The sequence below is a fragment of the Pteronotus mesoamericanus genome, unplaced genomic scaffold, assembly GCF_021234165.1.
Source record: "Pteronotus mesoamericanus isolate MK-2021 breed Mesoamerican mustached bat unplaced genomic scaffold, CSHL_Meso_final contig_78, whole genome shotgun sequence".
In the NCBI taxonomy this organism is placed as follows: domain Eukaryota; kingdom Metazoa; phylum Chordata; class Mammalia; order Chiroptera; family Mormoopidae; genus Pteronotus; species Pteronotus mesoamericanus.
This window is the reverse complement of record NW_026555258.1, coordinates 11003708-11023346: the sequence shown is the minus strand read 5'-3', so window position 1 is coordinate 11023346 and position 19639 is coordinate 11003708. Positions and strand designations below refer to the sequence as shown.

At 49.0% G+C, this 19639-nt stretch overlaps 1 protein-coding gene and 1 pseudogene across 3 annotated transcripts in view; one reads left to right on the top strand and one right to left on the bottom strand.

Annotated features, from left to right (window-relative positions):
- GGTA1 (glycoprotein alpha-galactosyltransferase 1 (inactive)) overlaps positions 1-2571 on the bottom strand; it is a 54942-nt gene extending 52371 nt beyond the window's left edge. For all 3 annotated transcript variants that reach the window (XM_054584455.1, XM_054584456.1, XM_054584457.1), the window contains exon 1: positions 2350-2571. The gene's annotated coding sequence lies outside the window, so the exon portion shown is untranslated. The remainder of the gene's footprint in view (positions 1-2349) is intronic.
- LOC129079485 (uncharacterized) overlaps positions 1-18781 on the top strand; it is a 42844-nt pseudogene extending 24063 nt beyond the window's left edge.
- Positions 18782-19639: the final 858 nt, after the last annotated feature.

The window sequence follows — 19639 nt, the reverse complement described above, 5'->3', positions numbered from 1 at the left end:
CACTTCAGATAAAATTACATTTATGCTACGAATTCACCTAGAATTGTGCCCAGGCCCCCCACTTAATGCTGCCCGCCTTTCGGCCACTCTCCCTGCCTTCCTTCTGATCCTGATGACATCTGTCCATAGCCATTTGCTAACCATCATGAGAGATGATTCAACGGAAAGAGTGCACAGCTTAGAACCAGATAGAACTGCATTCAAACCCAGCTGCAATTTCGGAGCCGATGAGCGAACCTTCGCTCCCTCAGCTGTGAAATGGGTTAATGACACGGACCCTGCCCTGTTGGGCTGGGCTAAGGGCAGTATGCGGACTAGCTCCTGGGGAACCTAGTTCTTTTTGACCTCAGCCTGTGAAACCAACTCATATGTGAAGGTCCCCTAAAGTCCTGGAAAAGTTCAGAGGGTGAGACTCACTGGCAGGGTAAGGAGGCAGGGATCCTGGGGCCCTGGAGTTAGGGTCTAAGTGAACTGAGGCTAAGAGCTGGAGAAATGACTGCTTGGAGCCAGGTTTGGCCTGGGAAAGGTACCCCTGGCCTACAAGTTAGGAGGTAAGATTTGGCTAGTGGAGGACCGAGCCCAAACCACTTTGCACACCTCTTGACTCAGTTTCTGCAGGCTGGATGGGAGGAATCTGGTAGGAAACATAGCCACGCCCTGGCCATTTGGCTCAGTGGACTGGGCGTGGTCCAGCAGACAGGAAGGTCCAGACTTCCATTCTGGTCAGCGCACATGGTTTCGGGTTCTGCCCCCAGTTGGGGCTCATGCAAGAGGTACTTGCAACGGATGGATGTTTCTCTCTCACATTGATGTTTCTTTCCCTCTCTCCCTCCCTTTCCCTCTCTCTGGAATCAATAAAAAAAAATTTTTTTTAAACACCTTTGGGGTTTCCCAGCAACTAGAAGAGATAAAGGAAGAGCTGAACTGGTTCTGTCTGAAAGGTCAGAACCGCCCTGGGCCTTAGGGTCCCCTCCTCCTCCACTGTGTTGGCCCGCGAGCCAGGATCCTAGGAGCATAATCTGAAATCTCCTGGACCCGGTAAACCCTAGGGACTCTTTCCCTGCCTCCATCTGCCTTGTTCAGTCATTGACACCTGTTACTTGTAACAATAACTGGGATCTGCACCTGCCCCCCATCTGGTAGGGGAGGCAGAGATAACTCCCAACAAGGGCTTAGTGTAGTCAAAGAAGCACAGACATGCCAAAGAATAACTATGTCCTTTCCCTCACGCCCCAAACACACAGGAGCCCCTCCACACTCGGCTTGTCTTTACTCAGGGCAGCATTCCTTTTTCGGAGTTGTGGAAACTCAGTAGTGTCTGGGGAAGCGTCTCCCAGCCAGGAGGCGACAAGGCCAGGGTTCCTTCCCGCAACGCCCGCCTCCCGAGACACACCAATTTCCAGGTGAATGAATGAGGCAGCAAGGCCTGCCCACGGGTCTGAAGGAGGGCTAAAGGCAGGCGAGGCCACGAAAACAGCCGCCGGGGGCTCGGTTCCTCCCGAGGGGAGGAGCGAAGCCGACACCCTCCGCTCGGACCTCCTCCCTCCCCGCCGGCCAGCGGGAAGATCGGGGAATCTCTAGTCTCTCTTCTTTCTCCACGCCTGACATTTTTTCCCCCCACTGTTTCTTGGACGCCTTTCAAGAGTTTGTGTAATCGTTCCATTTAGCTGTTTTTCTGATATTTTCAAACGTGGGGTGGTGTCCTTTTCGGGTTGAGAGGGGTTCTTTGCAGAGCTGAAGGACCCTTCCACCTCCCTGATATCACCCCAATGAAGCAGGCCCTTTACCGCAAAAGTTACAAAACGGAAACTTTCCGCATGCCAGATTTTTGGCTTGGTGCTGGGCTCTGCGAGCTCGCACCTCTTCCCCTGCGCCCCTGCGCCCGGGAGTCCATGCGCCTCTCGCTCTGCGCCCGGGCTCCCCTTCCCCAGAGGCAGCCTTTCCCCATCCTGTCCTGGGCGAGAGCCATGCCTCCTTCCTGCCCCGGCGATGCGGACAGACTCCTCACTGCTTTTTCGACTTCCTCGGTGGTCCTGCCCCTGCCCCCTGAGCCTCCTCCCTTTCGCCCCTCCCCACGGACCAGCTGCGGAGGCCTCGGCCCGCAGCCCCTCAGGCCCCAGTCTGGAAGGATGGGCAGAGGCAGCGACAGGGACCGAATGGGGACAGTGATGGGGTCCGATGTGGAAGGCAGAGACGAGAACAAAAGCAGGGACACAGGGCAGAAACCAGGCAGGGCCGGAGCGGTCGCCGGTCTTCTCTCTCCACTTCTCCCGCTCCCCAGCCCGCAACCCCCGGGTCTGGCCCTGTTTGCGGCCTCGGGGGCCTCGGGCGGCGCCCCGCGGGACCCACCTGATCCGCAGAAGCTTGGTGCGCTCGGGAACGGAACGCGCCTCGGCTCCCGCCCTCGGCGGCGCCCTCGGCTGTCCGGACAGGGGCCACGCAGCCTCCGCCCGAGCCCGGCCGGGTGTGCCGCCTGCGCTCCAGCCGGACGCCGGGCGCTCCTCGCAGCAGCGGGCAGAGCGCAGCGGGCAGGGGCGCGGAGGAGCTTCGAGCGCTCAGCGGCAGGCGGCGCACCCCGGGCTCGGCGCCGCCCGCAGCTATTTATGCAAAGCGGATCCCGCCCCGGACACAGACAGCGGAGAGGCTGGCCGCGTCAGGGCTCGAGGACCAGTGCGTTCGCGTCTGGTGGCCTGGAGGCTGAGAGGGTGTTTGTTTCATTTCACTCAGGCAGAAAAAAAGCCTGAAACCAGCAAAAAAAGAAAAAAGAAAATCCCTGGTGATGGTGGCTGGCTGGGCCTTTGCCACCTCGGGCCGGCACGTGGTGAGGGTGGGGGTGGGGGACCCGGAGTCCGAGGGGGTAGGTCTGTCACCCTCCTCTTTAAGGAGTGGCCTCGGCGCCCTGGCGCACCGCCACACTGTGGGGAAGCGGAGAGCCTGGGAGGTCCAAGCCACCATTGTTTCCTGAGGAAGGAAGAGCGTGGACGTCGGCAGCGACAGCCGGGAGGGCTCCAGCCGCTCTAGCCTTGCCCGCCCGGAGTCCTGAGCTCTGGAAGTGAGGGGCTCTTCCTCGGGCGTCTGGTGCGGGTCCTGTCAGTGCTTGTTCACAGGCTTAGTGATCTTTGAGCCCAGAGTTTCCCAAATTGGGCTCTCCACACCCGCTGGAGCTCGCCATTGGAATTGTTTAGAAGAGGCCCCAGCTGGGCTGCTGAGTTGGTTAGAGCATCTTTCTGATAAGCCAAGTGAAAGGATAAAGGCAGTGCCGTTTGCAACCGTGGCACCATTTGCTGAGCAGGCCTATGACCTTGTTAAACGTGACTGCCGTTTACACTTCTGAGCTTCTGTCCTAGGACTGGAAATAACTGGACAGCAAGAGCGGATCCTCACTAACGTACTAACCACTCCGTAAGCCACAGGCAAAAGATAACATGGGAACAAACTGCAGCTTCAGGTTACAAGGCCCCCATATCTCAGGGGCCACACAACCGCAACCTCCCCCCACAACCCTTTTTTAATCCGATTAAAATGTTAAAGCCTCTACTCCTTAATGCTGGTATATCTCTCCACTCTCTACCCCTCTCCTTTCTTGAATAGTGAATAAAAATTTTATTCTCTACATGTTCTTCTCTCTGTGCGTTCTTTCACAGCCTGTGTCAGCGAGCACCCTAACATCAAGGCTGCGGGTTAAACCCCGGGGCAGGGCACATACAAGAATCAAATAGTGAATGGATCAATAAGGAGAACAAAAAAGCAATGTTTCCTCCCTTCTTCTCTCTCTCTCTAAAAGTAGTAAATAAATGATTTTATTTTTTAAAAAGAATTGTTTAGAAGGGAACAAAAACAAAAATCTATTTCAGAATGCGTGGCTCTGTGTCTAGTGTGACAGCGACTCACTCCTGGCGAGCTAATGCAGGCGCATCCGGCGGCCTCTGTTGGATGGTGCGGATGAAAAAGCGGCCACATGCTAAACCTGACGAGCTCGAGGAAGGCCTACACGGCGGCCTTACAAACTCAGGCACCTAACGCAACCCCATAGGATGGTCTGAAATTAAAACTTTCTAACTGAACACAGTTCATGGCCGGTAGTCCTGTCCTAGGCAGGTCATGTTCCCTAACAAAAGTCAGTCTTAACCTTTACTGAGCCAGTCTGTTGCTTTTTTTTTTTTTTTTTTTTTTCCCATCTATGCTAACATACCTGATAACAGTAACTTTGGAATATCAAAGTAATTTCCTTTTGTTTGGACCCCTCAAAGAACAACCAGAGACCACAAATCCCCTCTTTGTTATTATGAACATGTTTGTTGTTAACTGTTAACTATCCTATATACACACCTCTGTAAAAGCAGTATATGTCTCCTTGTACTTATTATCCAATCCCAGAGATTCATCCCCCTTTGCTTTCTCCTGCCTCCCTCGTCTATCACCAATGAATTTCATTTAACCCCGTTACACCTCCTCCTTTGATTCTAATGTATAAAATAAGCTGCAAAGCACCATTCTCTGGAGTATTTCCTCTATCTGTTGAGATTTTGCTTCCCAAAAATTGTCATCAGTTTGGCTCACATAAACTCTTAACAATCTTTACTGGTTTGGGCTTTTTTTTAAGTTGACACTTGTAAGGACAACAGTCATCTCAGTTCCAACCTTGGGCTCAGGCCTCTATTTTACCAGTGGAGACTCAAAACTTCCTTTTCCATTTGAAGATCATTTCCACTGAACATCAATTTCAGAGACTAGGAGATTAGCTTCTTAAATATTTTAGTGCATTGGAAATGTAATTCGACACCACGAAAAGGGACACAGAGCGTGGGCCTGATGAATAACTTTAATGGTTTCATGTTAACAAGAAACGTGAAGGTCTGATCAAATACGTGAAGGACGCCCCAAGTGGGAGGCCGGCCAGGTATCATCTCGGGGCTTAGTAGAATGAAGTTTCCTGATGGGTCCAGTGGAGTAAAGTGGTGGGAGAATTGAATGATCAGGCCCACTCAGCGCCTCAGGAATGAGAAACTCCATAGCAGTGAGCACAATGGGTCCTTTGCTAGCGTCTAAATTGTGCCTTTATTGTCTTTGGTGAACACACTTGTAGTAGTTCATTGGTAGTGAGGATCACAGTAAACATACACTGAGCAATGTTATACTGAGTGCATTATTTCCCACTTTACATGATCCAATTTGAGAATGCATTGTTGAAATTGCTCGGCATATCAAACTGAATTATAAAGAAGCTTTTGTTTTTTAAGAAAACAGTGACAGTAACCCTGACAATGGCTCAAGTCGTGTCACTCATGATCCAAATTAAATACGATGATGCAGGAGACATAAAACATGTAAAAACATTACTCTGTTCCCGTCACACCTGCTATCAGGGTCTTGGTTTCAGCAACGCAGGATCAGTCACATTAATTTGATGTTGTTCGTTTGGATTTTATTGGTGTTGTGGTTATGTTTGTATTGGAAGATTTGTTTTGGTTTTATGATTGGCTTATAGAACTATGAGTGTGAAGGCTTAATGCTTAATTTTAGGCTTGTATCTATTTCAGTAACACTAAAATAAAAATAATTTAGGTCAACACTGCATCTGGACTGTTTTGTGTTGTTTTGTTTTGAGAGGAGCCATGTAGATTTCAAAATCTAACTAGAAATTCTGCTGACTGAATGAACACCTTAGAGATTATATATACATTGGGTTTGGAGTTAGTAGTTAAAGGTTTAAGAACTTAGATGAGTTATTCTTCTCTTCTCAGACTCACTGGTCTCTAATGCAAAATGGGGATAAGATGACTAGTTTGTGGGAAAAGTAAAATCAGAAGGAGGTAACTGATAGTGAAAAGACTTTGGAGGCTGCGGGAGTGTGAGGCTGAGTATTCGTGGAAGGGAAGGACAGGTCAAGAAACACAGGTAGCTCTGGCCACTGGGCAGGCTTTGTTCCAAGTGCTTCACACCTATGAGCTCGACTTCACCCTCAACACACCCTAATCACATCCCCACTCTCTAGGAAAGAAAGCTGAGGCATGCCAAGTAAGTCACTTTGTTTAGCGTCTTTCTCTCTCTAGGTACGGCCAAAGTGCTCCTGGGCCAAAAGACCTTTCTCCCTGTACTGCCTTAATTCTTTCACCGAATGTTTATTGGGATCCTGCTGTCTGTCAGCCCTGTTCTTCAAGCTGAGGACACAGAGACAGGGCCATAGTCCTGGAGGAGTCTACAGCCCGGACATTAAACCAAGAACCACCTAATTAATGACTTTGAGCCAATGGATCAGGGTTTTGAGGGAAGAATACAGGATGCAGAGAACCCTGAGATGGATGGGAAGGGGGAGTTCACTAGGTGAAGAGTTGGGAGAGAGTGACCCAGCCAGAGCCATGTGCAAAAGTCTTGCGGGGGGGGTGTGTGTGTGTGTGTGTGTGTGTGTGTGTGTGTGTGTGTGTGTTGGGGGTGCAGGGAGAGAGCTAGATAGCTTCAACATCATAAAAATAGCAATTCTCCTCAAATCAACCTAAAAATATAAAACAAAGCCCAAAAGAGTTTTTGGGGAACTTGATGAGCTGCTCCTAAAATTCATAAGGAAGAGCAAAGGGCCAAGTTTAATCAGGACAGCTTGACAGAGCAGGGAGAGGAGGCTGGGCATTGGCCCACCGGCTCCCAAGCCGTGCCACGCAGCTCTAACAATGCAGCACTAACGCCGTAGCACGGCGCTGGTGCCAGGGGGTTATCAGGCCAATGGAGCAGGGCACGGAGCCTAGAAAGAGCCCCATACCTCTGTGGACAGTCGGGGTCGAACAGATCAGAACAGGCTATTCAGCAAGTGTTGCTGGGCTCCAAAGAACTGTGCAAACAGAAAAACTTGTGCAGAGATGTTCCTGGGACCGCTGTCCAGAATAGCAGAAAACGGGACCAAAGCCAATACTTGTGAATGGACGAATGGATAAGCAACATGTGGTACAGCCACCCCATGGAGTAGTGTTTGGCATAAAAAGGAATGAAATACTGACACATGGACACATGCTACAACATGGATGAACCTTGAAAATGTTATGCTAAGTGAAAGATGCCAGACACAAAAGGCTCCACATTACATGATTTGATTCACATGAAATATCCAAAATAGGCAAATTCATAGAGCCAGGAAGCAGCTGAGTGGCTGTCAGAGGCTGGGAGAGGGACAGGGGGAGTGATTGCTTAGGTACAGCATTGCCTGCGGGGTGATGGACAACGCGCTGGAACCAGACAGGCGCGATGGCTGCACAGCGTGAATGTACTAATTGCCACTGAACTGGGCACTGAAAATTATGGCTTAACCATTTTAAATGTAAATTTTATGTTGTATGAACTTTACCATATTTTTTAAAAAGATGTTTCTGGGAAATTGACTATCCATACAAAAAGTAAAATAAAATATAAATTCCTAATACACCCCCCCCCCACATAATAGATGGGTAAATGACTGAAAGATAAAGTATTAAAAATTTTAGAGGAAAATATTCATTAAGGTCTATTTAAACACACACACACACAGCACTAACCACAAAGAAAAATATGGATAATTTTTAACTCCCTAAAAATGCCAAACATATAGGAAAGATATTGCAACAAATTAATAGACAAAACAGAGATTGGGAGAAGATATTTGCAACCTAGATAACTAACAAAGGATTGCTATCCAGAATATACAAGGAACTCCTGCAAACATACAGGAAAAGACAACTAATCTTCCATTTTCACACCTGACTCAAGTCCTGCATGAAATGGTCCTGGGTCGAGGTCCCCGTATGTGTAATGTCCACGTGTTAACCAAATAGACAAACGGTTGCACAGACGGATGAGAACACGCATTGAGATTCCCCACACGCTGCCCCTTCCAGATGGAGAGCTGGCCTCCCTCCGCTGGCCCCGTCCTCCCTCACCGATATCCCTCTCTTCCTTGGATGCTCCCTGACAGAAACACTGAGGCGAGGGGACTTCTAACAGTCGTGGTTTGGAAGGCAAATCCAAAAGGTTCTTGGCAGAGAAAATTGCCTCCTTGAGGCCTTGGGAAGGGAAATGTCAACCAGAACGAGCTGGATTGGGTTGGGGATGGTGGAGCAAGGCTTCCAGAGTTGGCGGAGCCCTTCCACAGAGATGCCATATCAAGGAAACGCGTGCCCTGGAGCTCCTGGGATGGCCACTCACACCCATCGCTTTACCAGGAGGAACTGAGATTCAGAGGTGGGTGTGAACTTCTTAGAATCACCAACTAGGAATTTTCCGAGCTGGGTTTCACTTATCCTCTACTCTCCCACATGCTCCTTAGCCCCAGACAAGTGAGGAAATCCCCGGGGCCAGAGCGGGAATGCGTTTTATGGTAGTGACCAGAAGTGGCAGAATGAATCAAGAAAAACCGAACTTGAGTGTAAGAGCTGAGCCTTGGAGGAAGTGGATCTGAGCCGTGAACACCAGGGAGGGGGCAGCAGGCCGGGCGAGCTGCCCCTGCAAAGGCACAGAGGACCAGGCAGACGAGGTCCACTCAGGAGGCTCTGGCCATCAACCCCTGGGCTGCAGGGGCCAAGCTGGAGTCAGAGCAGAGAGGCTGTGACGGGGAAGACCAGGGACTGGCACAGAAGGATCCTGGGGAGGATCGGGGGGAGGGAGAGTAGCGTGGTGGAAGTTGTGTTTGAAGGGCTTACTCCTACCCCTGTTCTCACAGACACCACTGAAACATGAAGTCTGTGCGTGAAAAGAAATCCTATGAGAAGTACACTCATGGGATGACCTGGTCATAAATTCTTGCATGGGCAGGCCACGGTGGGTGGGTAGCCATGTCCCAGGCCATGCGACTTCTTAACTAAAAGATTTATCTTGGCCAGTAACAAGCACTGACTTTTGTTTCTGTGCACCTAGGTTAACACACCTTCCAAATAACCCCCCTTAAGAGAGCACATAATCTTGTGAACTATCCTGCAGTCCCATCCTTGCCTTGTTTTCTCCCACCTTCAGGTAATATTCCTTAGGTCCCCTCAACTTCAAATGCATAAAGGAAACCACAAACTCCATTCTCCAGGTCATTTGAGACCTTGCTTCTTGGCAGTTTGGCTTAAATAAAATCTTACAAAAAAAAAAATTCTTTAGAGTTTTGGACATTCTTGTGACCACAAGTTAAAGGGAAGGAAATAAAGTAGTGAGGGAAGGAAGGGGAGAGTGAAAGACAGGAAAAAAGGAAGGAAGGAAGGAAGGAGAAAAGGAAGGGAGGGAGGAAGGAAGGAAAGGAGGAAGGGAGGAAGGGCTTTCTGACTTGGGATGGCATCAGAGAATTGCTTTCATTCCAGCTGAACCATAAATAAGATGGGAGGAATTGACAAGCTCAGGAGACAGGAAGCTGACTTGGCTCTTTAGAGGCCCATCAACTTCTCTGTCTTTTATTGAACCAAGGGGATGCTGTTAAAATCATTTCCAGGGAAGGAAATATCTTATCTTTTTCCTTGATTTTGCACTTGGAATTCAGTTGTTTTCTAATGATATTAATTCCACCTCTGTCATTTACATGCATCTAGTTTGAAAAGGCAGAAAAGTATCTTAATGCTGTTGGGTCCATTTTTTAAAATCTGTCAGTGCTCCCAGGGCCGAAGAATTCCACCAGCTGAAATATGATTTTATCTACCCAACCAAACTTGCATTCCTGCAGTGTTAAAAGTATTCTCCCAATTGTTAAACAAGGTCATAGAGATCGTCCGCTGGAGTGGAGGATTCTTGCTCCATGAGAGTGTCTTATCCGTTTTTCAAATTAAATACAAAAATAAAATAAAAACACAATTGAAAAAAAGCTAATGTGCTGGGTCTTCTCAAGAGTTCAAATGCGAACTTCTGGGCATTAGAAATAAAATTTGTCATAGAACAAGCCAGGCTTCCTCCTGGGCTCCAGTTCTGTCCCTGAGATTCCGCAAGTCATGTGACATTGAGGGGGAAAAGTCATTTGAGGTGATGTCAGCTATCTTATCTTTAAAATGGGGATAATTATCTTTACCTCTCCGGGATCTGTAAGAATTAAAGAGATGAGATAATGCATCTTTGCAAAAGGGGCTCTAAATACAATAGACACTACATAAATATGAGCTCCTATCATCAATTATGTAAGCAGATTCTTGGAATTCTTTCGTTACTAAACCCAGCAGAAACAGAGCCCCCACCTACCCCACCCCCTACAGCTGCCCCACCCAATCATGCTGTTCCCTCGGCTCCTACTTAACCCCTCCTCACTCTGGAGGTCTCAGCCCAGGTCTCTTTCTGCCAACTTGTAGGGAAACTCAAGAGTCAAAGATTTTTTTTCTGACTGCTGTGGCTCAGTGGGTTGAGTGGAGTCCTGCAAACAGAGAGGTTGCCAGTTCGATTCCTGGTCAGGGTACATGCCTGGGTTGTAGGCCAGGTCCCCAGTTTGGGGTGTGCAGAGGCAACCTTCCAATGTTTCTCTTGAATATCAATGTTTTTCTTCCTCTTTCTCTCTCTTTTCCCCTCTCTCTAAAAACAAATAAATAAAATCTTTAGAGAGAAAGAGAGTTAAAGATTTTAACCTTAGTTGATAGGCTTAAGTGATTAATGCACGTGGACGGCTGTTATTCCAGGGACTGGGATTCAGGACTGCCTGACTCTAGGAGGTTGACAAGGAATTCAACCTCTGTGCTCCGGGGGTTCAGCAAGTGATGGAGATGGTATCTGAGTTGTTGGTCGTCAGATAAAGAAGTACTAGGAAAATCACTCCCAGATTTTCTTATCTGATTAACCTTTTTCCCAACCCCTTACCCACCCTTTCTTCTCCTTATAAATAGGTCAGCTTGAGATGAGATGTTAAGGTGGTTTTTGAGGGTACATAACCTGCTATCTTCTCAGATCACTAGCATCTGAATAAAGTGTCCCTACGGATTCAACCCTTGTCTCTATTTATTGGTTCTGATAGAGACAAATAGCACGAACGCTTACTTCTCCAGGGTCACTGCCACTCTTCCCTGCCCTTGGGCTCCAGCCGCGCTGTCCTTCAAAGAGGCCAAGTACAATCCAGACATGGGCCTTTGCACCCCCAGTCACTTCTCTACTCGTGGTAAGCATGAGCCCCTTAGATATTTTTTATTCAAAACAAAACAAAGAAAACTTCTTTAACTAAGAACGCATATTAAAATCTGCCTCCTGGCTCTGGATGGGTCACTCAGTTGGTTAGAGCGTCATCCCGATACTCCAAGGTCGTGGGTTCCATCCCCATCGGACTCAGCCAACGAATGCGTAAATAAGTGAGACAACAGAGCAGTGTTTCTCCCTCCCTCTCCTTTCCTTTCTCTCTCTCAAATCAATAAATAAAATGTAAAAATAAAATATAAAATAAAATCTGTCTTCTGGTTTATGAGCTATAGGCCTGTCAAAAAAACATGCGCCGGGAGCCTGACATGTTTTTCTGCTTCGGGGCCCTGTTGAGAGGTGCCTGCCAGGAGGCTCTGTGCCTGGGTCTAGGTGTCCCCATCATGCAGGCTCATAGCTTGGTGCTTCGTCTTCTATCTTGCTACCCACTGTGCCCACAGTCTCCACACCTGGCTCTCTGCAGGTATCCCCCATGCAAGCCCTTTGTTACCCCATTTTTGAAGGCAGGCGTCACAGCCTGGGGGGACCCAGCATTAGCCATGGCAATGCCAGCAAAGAGAGAAACTCCTGGATTCTAACAAAACTGGGCCCCATCTTGGCTTGACTATTACTAGCTGGAGTCACAGGAGATGCTGCCCCTTTCAGAACCTTGGCCCCTTTTTTGGTATAATGAGGCATCCTACCTCACAGGATCCAGTGAGGTGAGGTATGCGAGGCAGTATACACCAGCTAGGATAATTATCAGGACTCTGAGGGACCAACCTCAAATGGGGGAATATCAGGAATTGGAAGAGGCAATTAGGAAGACATAGAGGGTTGGTGGGCCTTCTTGGGCTATCTCAGATCTTAACTAGAGTCAACAACCAACTTCTGGTACCCAAGAATCCAGGACTGCATCTCTCTTGGCACAGAAGGTGGGAGATAACCTCTGTTTTGAATGCTCACTATGGCGGCTGGTCTCTCCCCACACAGTGCACTGCCCATGCTGGGGTCCTGGACAAAACATAGCTGCTGTGTTGACCATGGGTCATTTCTACAGGATGTCAATGCTTTTGTTCATCCTATAGTTGACTATAACCATGATTTTCTCTCTCTGTAATGTGGGCACAATTCATTGAAAGACAGCCAAATGCCAGACCCTATGCCCGAGATACAAGTTCACCTGTCTTGTGTGCAGGGACTGGGCAACCTTCATGTTAACAATATTTTGACCTCTTTCTTCAGCAACCTTGGGACCAGTTTCTTTTTGAGGACAGGAGAGGAACCATCACTACCAGAGATGCTACTGAGAGCTCCACTTTGTGCTATAAGCTTGACAAATAGCATTTTGTGTCAATTCTCTGGCCGACTCTGCTTCAGTCAAACCACATTGGGCCATATACCCTTCTCTCTTGAAGAGTCCAGTCTTGATTGAATGTCAGCATCGGAATGCTCCACGGAAGAGACTCTGCTGCCGTCTTGTTGTGTGATCTACGTAAGTCCTTTCCCCTGGGCTCCAGATGCCCCATCTGTACAGTGACCCAGCAGAGTGAGAAGGTCTCCCCTCTGCTCTGACGTCTTGCTTATGGGGCATCTATGAGTCAGTCTTCTCTGAGTTTGCCAGACATTATTACTAGTTATGTGACCTTGAGCAAGTGATGTCACCTCTCTGTGCCTCAGCTGCCTCATCTGAGAGTAATAATTGACTAAAACGTTTAGAAAACAGCTTAACACGAAGTAGGCACTGTGTGCGAGCCGGGAACCTCATCACTACCACCAGCACCACCATCGTCATCGCCACCGCCGTCACCATCACCATCTTCGTTAGCATCACCATCACCATCACCACCAGCACCAGCACCACGCCACCGCCATCATCCTCATCGTCCAGCCCCGTCAGGCTGTTGGTTGATGTGGCCGGTGTGGGGAAAGCTACTCAGAACAGAATCAATAGACACCTGGACCCAGCTCTTGCCCAAGCAAGTTTCTGCCTCTTCCCCCGGCTTCAATCTTTCCTTTTTCAGGTAAGGGGATTGGGCCTGATAGTAAGGGCAAGGGGTGCACCTTATGGCCAAAGACTAGACCCTTTCCTTGTTCCTCTAGCCTTCTAACCAAATTCTTCAAGCTTTGAGTTCCAAGGCAGATTTCACTCTTTTTTCCCAGGAGGCCATCCGTGTCCAGCCCTGCCCTCGGCTAAAGGCAGTCAGATTAATCTGAACAAGAGAAAAAGAGCTGGGGCAATGCAAGGGAAGAAAGAAATCCAGGTCCACAAGACTTGCAAGTTGAATTTCTTATAAATGTAACACTGTCGTGCAGCCACTCCCCCCCGAGAAAGACAGGAGACAGGCTAGGGAAGAGAGGAGAGGAGGGGATACAATGGGAAGAGAGAGCAGGAAGGGGAGAAGCAGGTGGGGGGGTCTGCCGGAAGAGGCCACCAAGGCAAGGCTCTAGAGACAACATCCTCCATCTTCTTTGCTTCCAAGTGATCAAACTGTGTGTGGTCAATTATATCTTAATGAAGCTGGGGGGAAAAAAATCCAAGACTGGGTATGCGCCTGGAGGGCAGTTGTATTCACTTGTTGCCTACCTGTGCGTGTGTGTGCAATTACGCATGTGTCTGTCCTTGTGACCGTGTGTATGCTTGAGTATGTGTCTGTGTGTATGTGGGTATATTTGAACATGTGTCTGTATGTCCAGGTATAAACAGTGCCTGGCATGTATTACATACTCGATCAATATGTATGTGTGTATGCTTGACCGAGTCTGTATAGTTATGCATGTCTGTGGCTGAGTATGCATTCCTGTATGTTTACACACATCTGAATGTGCCTGTTCGTGCCTTGTGGTGGGGGTGAAGCCTGGATGCAAAATGGTGTCTGGGCGTGTGTTGGAAGTACATGTTCCCACACATAGATGTGAAGGTACATTTGGAGTGCGAGTGCCTCTTTCAGTATGTAAGGCTGCACGGCTGAGTGTAAGGGAGACGTGCATGTGCGTGTGTGCGTTTGTGAGCTCTTCTGCAAGGGCAGTGCATGAGCGTGCCTCTGGTGTGTGCTGTGAGGGTGTGTGTGTGCATGCACGTGTGAATGTGTGTTTGCTATGAGGGTGTGTTGGAGCATCATGTGTGTATGCACATGTGCTGTGAGGAGGTGTGCATGCACATGTGAGGGCATACGTGTGTGTGTATCGTGAGGGTATGCTATGAGGGTGTGGCCGCGTGTGCAGGTGTGTGTGTGCCGTGACGGTGTGGACTTCTGGGCACCTGCATGAGCAGGGAGCCTGGTAGCCCTGGGTGTATTTTCCCTTCCCCAAGTGAGGAAATGTCTGTGGGTTTGTATGATTGGTCGGTTCCCCTTTCACTTCAATGGGGCCATCAGGGCCCCTGGCAGCCTTTTAGCACCTCCCACCCTCTCAGTTACCTCTGCTTCCTTTGCGGGACCAAGAAGTGTGAGTTTGCAAAAGCTCAACTAAAACTGGTCCCCTGGCCCTGGCAGAGTGAAAGGAAACACCGGGGCTCTGGCCCCTCCGTGGGAGCCCCTGTTCCGCCTCCTTCCGTTGCACTCCCGGTTCCCAGCTGGGCAGTACGGCAGGACCCCTACCCAGCCAGGTGAGACACAGCACCTGCAGCAGCACTGGACAGGGCAAGAGGCCTGGAGGCTGACAACCTGAGTTCAAATGCTATGCCCATCCTTGGTGAAGTAGGAGCCTTTGAACACGTAGCTGAAACTCTCAGAGCCTCTACTTCTTCACTGGCAGGCAACCCTGATAGCAAGGTTGACTCTCCCGATGATGCTTGTCAGCCTGAACCAGGACCATGAACATGTGCAGCTATTCTGAGAGCAGCAGAGGCTTGAAGGTTTCAGACAGGGCCCTCCTCATTCCAGATCAGCAGAGTCACCTTCCCTTTCTTGTCATGACAAAATGACTCCTCCCCGCCTTGTTGAGACATCCCCTTTCCACCTGGGATGCCTCTGCGTGCTCCAGCAGGCCCCCCACACGCTCCGCTCACCACCCTTAAATGACTCAGAATGCAAGTATTTTAGGATCTCAAAGAGACACTCTTAGCCCCGGCAGGTGTGGCTCAGTGGGTTGAATGCCGACCTGTGAACAGAAAGGTCACTGGTTTGATTCTCAGTCAGTGCACCTGCTGCACATGCCTGGGTTGCAGGCCGGGTCCCCAGTTGGAGGCATGCGAGAGGCAACCAATCGATGTAGCTCTTGCACATGGTTCTCTCCCTCTCCGCCTCCCTTCCTTCTTTTCTCTCTAAAAATAATTTTTTTTTAAAAAAAAAAGAGAGAGACACATGCACACACACCTAGAAATAACTGTTGCCACCATAAGCTGCATCAATGACCCACAGGAATCTTATCAACAGCACAAAGGTGAGGGTAGCTCAGATCCTCGGAACAGAAAGGCAAGTCTCTGCGGGTCAGGAGCACCCACTAGAGAAACTGGGGTTCTCCTCTTGGGCGCTCTGCCTGCCTCCCCACTTCTCACCTCCCACACACAGACATGTACACAGGCCTCAGACCTGGGGTTTAATCCACCCGCCGTGAGGCTTGCCCCAGCCCTGCCGCAGGGCTTCTGGCTTCTCTGACCAGGAGGAGGAGGCCACGGCTGCAGAGGCTGAAGGGAAGAGGACCCTTTGGAATAACTTAGGTAGGTGGGGCACTTGCCTTCCCAACGCCCAGGTGTCACGTGCGGTCGCCTGAGCCACCGGCAGCAATTCCATCCCTGTCTGCAGGGAATCTGCAGTGCAACCAGGTGTGGAAGCCGAACACTGGCCCCCCAACAACACCCACAACCTAATCCCAGAACTCGAGAGTGTGTTCTGCTGACATGGCAGACAGAATATTGGGGTAGTGCAGCGATTTTCAACCCCCCTGCCACAAGCATTTTTAAAACATGCAATGCCTGACTATTTAGTCAGGGCCAAGGACCTCTTTTCCCTTAAATGGTCAAATAAAAAAATGACAACAGCCAACACAACAATAGCTGTTCCGTGTGAATGCCATCTTGAACCATAAGTATAGGTCATATAATAAAGTTGCATCTTATTGATCATGTCACATAACAAAGTTGTGTCTGATTGGTTCATTCCTGGTACCAGAAATCCTTATATACAAGTAGAGGCACCTGATTTTTTTTAAAAAGTCGCATTGAGACAAAAAAAAAGGTAGGAAATTACTATTATTATTTTTTATACATGAATGAAAGTTATACCCTTTTTTGTAGATTGGAGAAAAATATATTTTCTTGGTGTGCTGCAGAATTTTAGTAATTAGTCTATGCGTGCCATGAGACAAAAAAAAGGTTGAAAAGTGCTGGGGTGGTGGATTGGGAATTCAAGTTGCTAACCAGTTGGCCTTAAAAAAGTTGTAGAAATTCTGGGTTATGTGAGGGCGCCCGAGACAAGCATCTTTAAAACTGGAAGGCAGAAGCTGAAAGGGAGTATGAGAAGGAAGCAGAAGTTGGGGTGACGCAATGCAAGGACTCAGCCGCTTGTTCCCAGCTTTGAGGGCAGAAGGAGACCACAAGTCAAGGGATGCAGGCAGCCGCTGGGACTGGAAAAGGCTGCGAAACAGATTGTCCCTGTAGAAACAGATTGTGCTTCCAGAAAGCAATGCAGTCCTGCCGATGCCTTGGTTTTAGCCCAGGGAAGCGGAAAAGCCATTGGACTGGAGGCGGGAAGTGATGGAAGCCCATGGCAACATCGCTCCTAGCTAAGCAGGCGGCATCTGACACAGTCATCCCTGTGCCTCTCTGAGGCTCCACCATCAAGATCCAGCCTGTAGCACTGCCCTCGACACCGGAAGACCTCACAGCCACTCTTTGTCATGCTGCTACAGAAGAGAAGACTTCTCCTCTGTGGTTTCCCGCTGTCTCAGAGCCCCACAGCAAAGTTACAGGGCACTTACAGTGTTCCAGTTCAGTGAGGTAGTTCTTGCAGGTCCCACGAGGACCTCTGGGATACAGACAGGTTCTGACCTGTCTTAGCAACCGCTAAGCCCCTTGGTCTCCCTCCATGGTCTTGTGGCTGAAGTCTGTTATGCTACACCAGACTCTTTGCCCTCTGGACAAACCTTTGAGTGCCTTGCCAGCTGGTACCTCCTTCTGTCTCCACCCCGCCCTGCCACACATCCCTGTATATGTCTGAACCTGATTGTGGATACGCGTCTTCCTCCCACGTGGATCCTCAGCCTTCTTTTAAATCAGTGGATACAAATAGCACGGGGCTGGGGATGTTGCCTAACTGGGCATGTGTCCAAAGGTTTCTGAATCCCAACTCTGACCAGCCAGGACGTCCAGGACTTAGGGATAAGGGTCTCCTCATCCTATCCCTGCTGATAACATACCCATTCACACTTTTAGGTAAATGAGGACAAGAGAAGAAAAGAAAAGACCATTTTGAAACCCGTTTAGTATAAGCCCCTAAGTTTTTCATTTCCTTTCTGTTAAAAGGGGTTACCATTTTCTAGTCAACCCAAAAAGCAACTGCTATCTGCCCAGCCCCAACGGGGGAAGTATAGGAGAAATGTGGTTTAAGAAAGTTATACTGCAGCCCTGACTGGTGTAGCTCAGTGGCTTGAGCATTGGCCTGCAAACTGAAAGGCAGACGGTTTGATTTCCAGTCAGAACACATGCCTGGGTTGTGGGCCAGGTCTCTGGTTGAGGGTGTGCAAGAGGCAACCGTTTGATGTTTCTCTGGCACATCAATGTTTCTCTCTCTCTCTCTCTCTAAAAATAAATACAATCTTTTTAAAAATAAAAAATAAATCTGGAACTATTCTAAAATTTAAAAAAAAATTTTTAAAGAAAGCCACAGTGTAGCTGAGGGAATACACTTTTGTCAGTTTTTCTAGTGGTTCTGACCACTTTCTGCCTTGGAGTTCCTCTTCATGTAAGAGACTTAACTCCCACATGTCTCTGAGCCCCTGAGGGGCAAGATCCATGTCTGGCCTCTCTACCTTTCCCCGGATCCAGGCCAGGTCTTGGCTCCTACTACACATAGAATCAAAAGAATCAAGAATGTTAGAGAGGGCAAGAACATCTGGGCTCTGTCCAGGTCACCTCCCTGGTCAAAGACCTTCAATGGCTGCTCATTCGAGGCAGCATACATTGCAAGCCCCATGGCCAGACGTTTGGCCTTTGGGTCCTGGGCTCACCCATCCACGCCTCTTTTCTCGTTTTCCATCAGTCAGCCCCCCCCCCCCCCCCCCGTCATGCAAGACTCAGTGTAGCAGTCAAGCTTCATTTGGAGGAGCAGAACCACTAGGTATTATGGAAAATCCGGATATGTTTAGGGATCTGACTTGATGTGATTGTAGGAGCATAACAGCTGCATAAATAATTGACGCCCAGCTGCGGCTTCTGCATTCAGAGTCAGGTTTGAGGCCAGCCAGCAGGCGATAAAGAAATAAAACATGGTCAGGAGCTGGAGAGAGCAAGGCAAGCTGGACCCCATGGGACGCACTTGAACCCACACTGGTCTCTCATTGTGTCCGAGCCTCCAGCTTCCATCCTGAGGTTGACCTGCCGGAGAAGCAGGAGAATTTCTTGAAGAAATTGACTCATGAGACAAATAAACTGAAGGAGAAGATCCAGCAGGGGCCGCAGCAGGTCCGGGCCTGGCTGCCACATCACACCGCCGCCGCCGCCACCGCCGCCACCAGGAAAGAGTGTGTAGATCCGGGTCCTTATGCATGAGCTGTGCGGTGTCTCTACTGACTGAGCAGAGACAAAAGGCTGTGTTCACTTCTACTTTTTAAAAATTTTTCAGATGTTTATTATTTATTGGTGATACAGAAATTTATATTACCAAAATTAAGGTCTTCTTTATTTAGGTTAAAATGGATTATGTTAAAAATTTATTTGGTATTGATTTCAGGTGTATGGTGTAGTGATTAGACAGTCACCACGCCGTACACTTCTCCTTTCCAAACCTCATTCAGGTTGCTCTTATGGCCAGTTCTAACCCAGAGAAAATTCTGGAAAACATAGCTCCAGCTCAGCTAAACTTGACCAGCCACATACTTCCCCAGCCCACTTCCCTCACTGGCAATGTCCTTCCTCATTCCCCTCTTGAATAGCTACAACTCAACTATTAGGGCTCCACCCAAGTATCTCTTCATTTCCCAAGGGCCTCCTGTCTTCCTGGAGACTTAACCCGCCCTTTCCTGTGCCCCGAGGACACTCAGTGCCGACCTCCACTTTCAGAGAGCTAACTTGATCTTCGTCCTTCAGTGTGAGGCCGAGTCTGGGTCACCTCTAAGACCTGAGAGACTAGAAACCAGTAAACGTTATCTCAGTCAGTCTTCATACCAACCCTTTGAAGCAAAGTGTTTGGTTGACAGCGGAGGGAAACTAAGACTGAGGAGCAGATATCACCTGCCCCGATGCTGCATAGCCCACAAAGGCAGAGGCAGGACCTGGCCCAGCTGACTCCAGAGTCTGAATTCTTAATCGCCAAGCAAATCTTGGGGTAGATAACATGAAAAGCATGATGAAAGGCGAGTAACCAAGCATCCCAGTTTGCCTAAGACTGAAGAGGTTCTTGGAATGGTG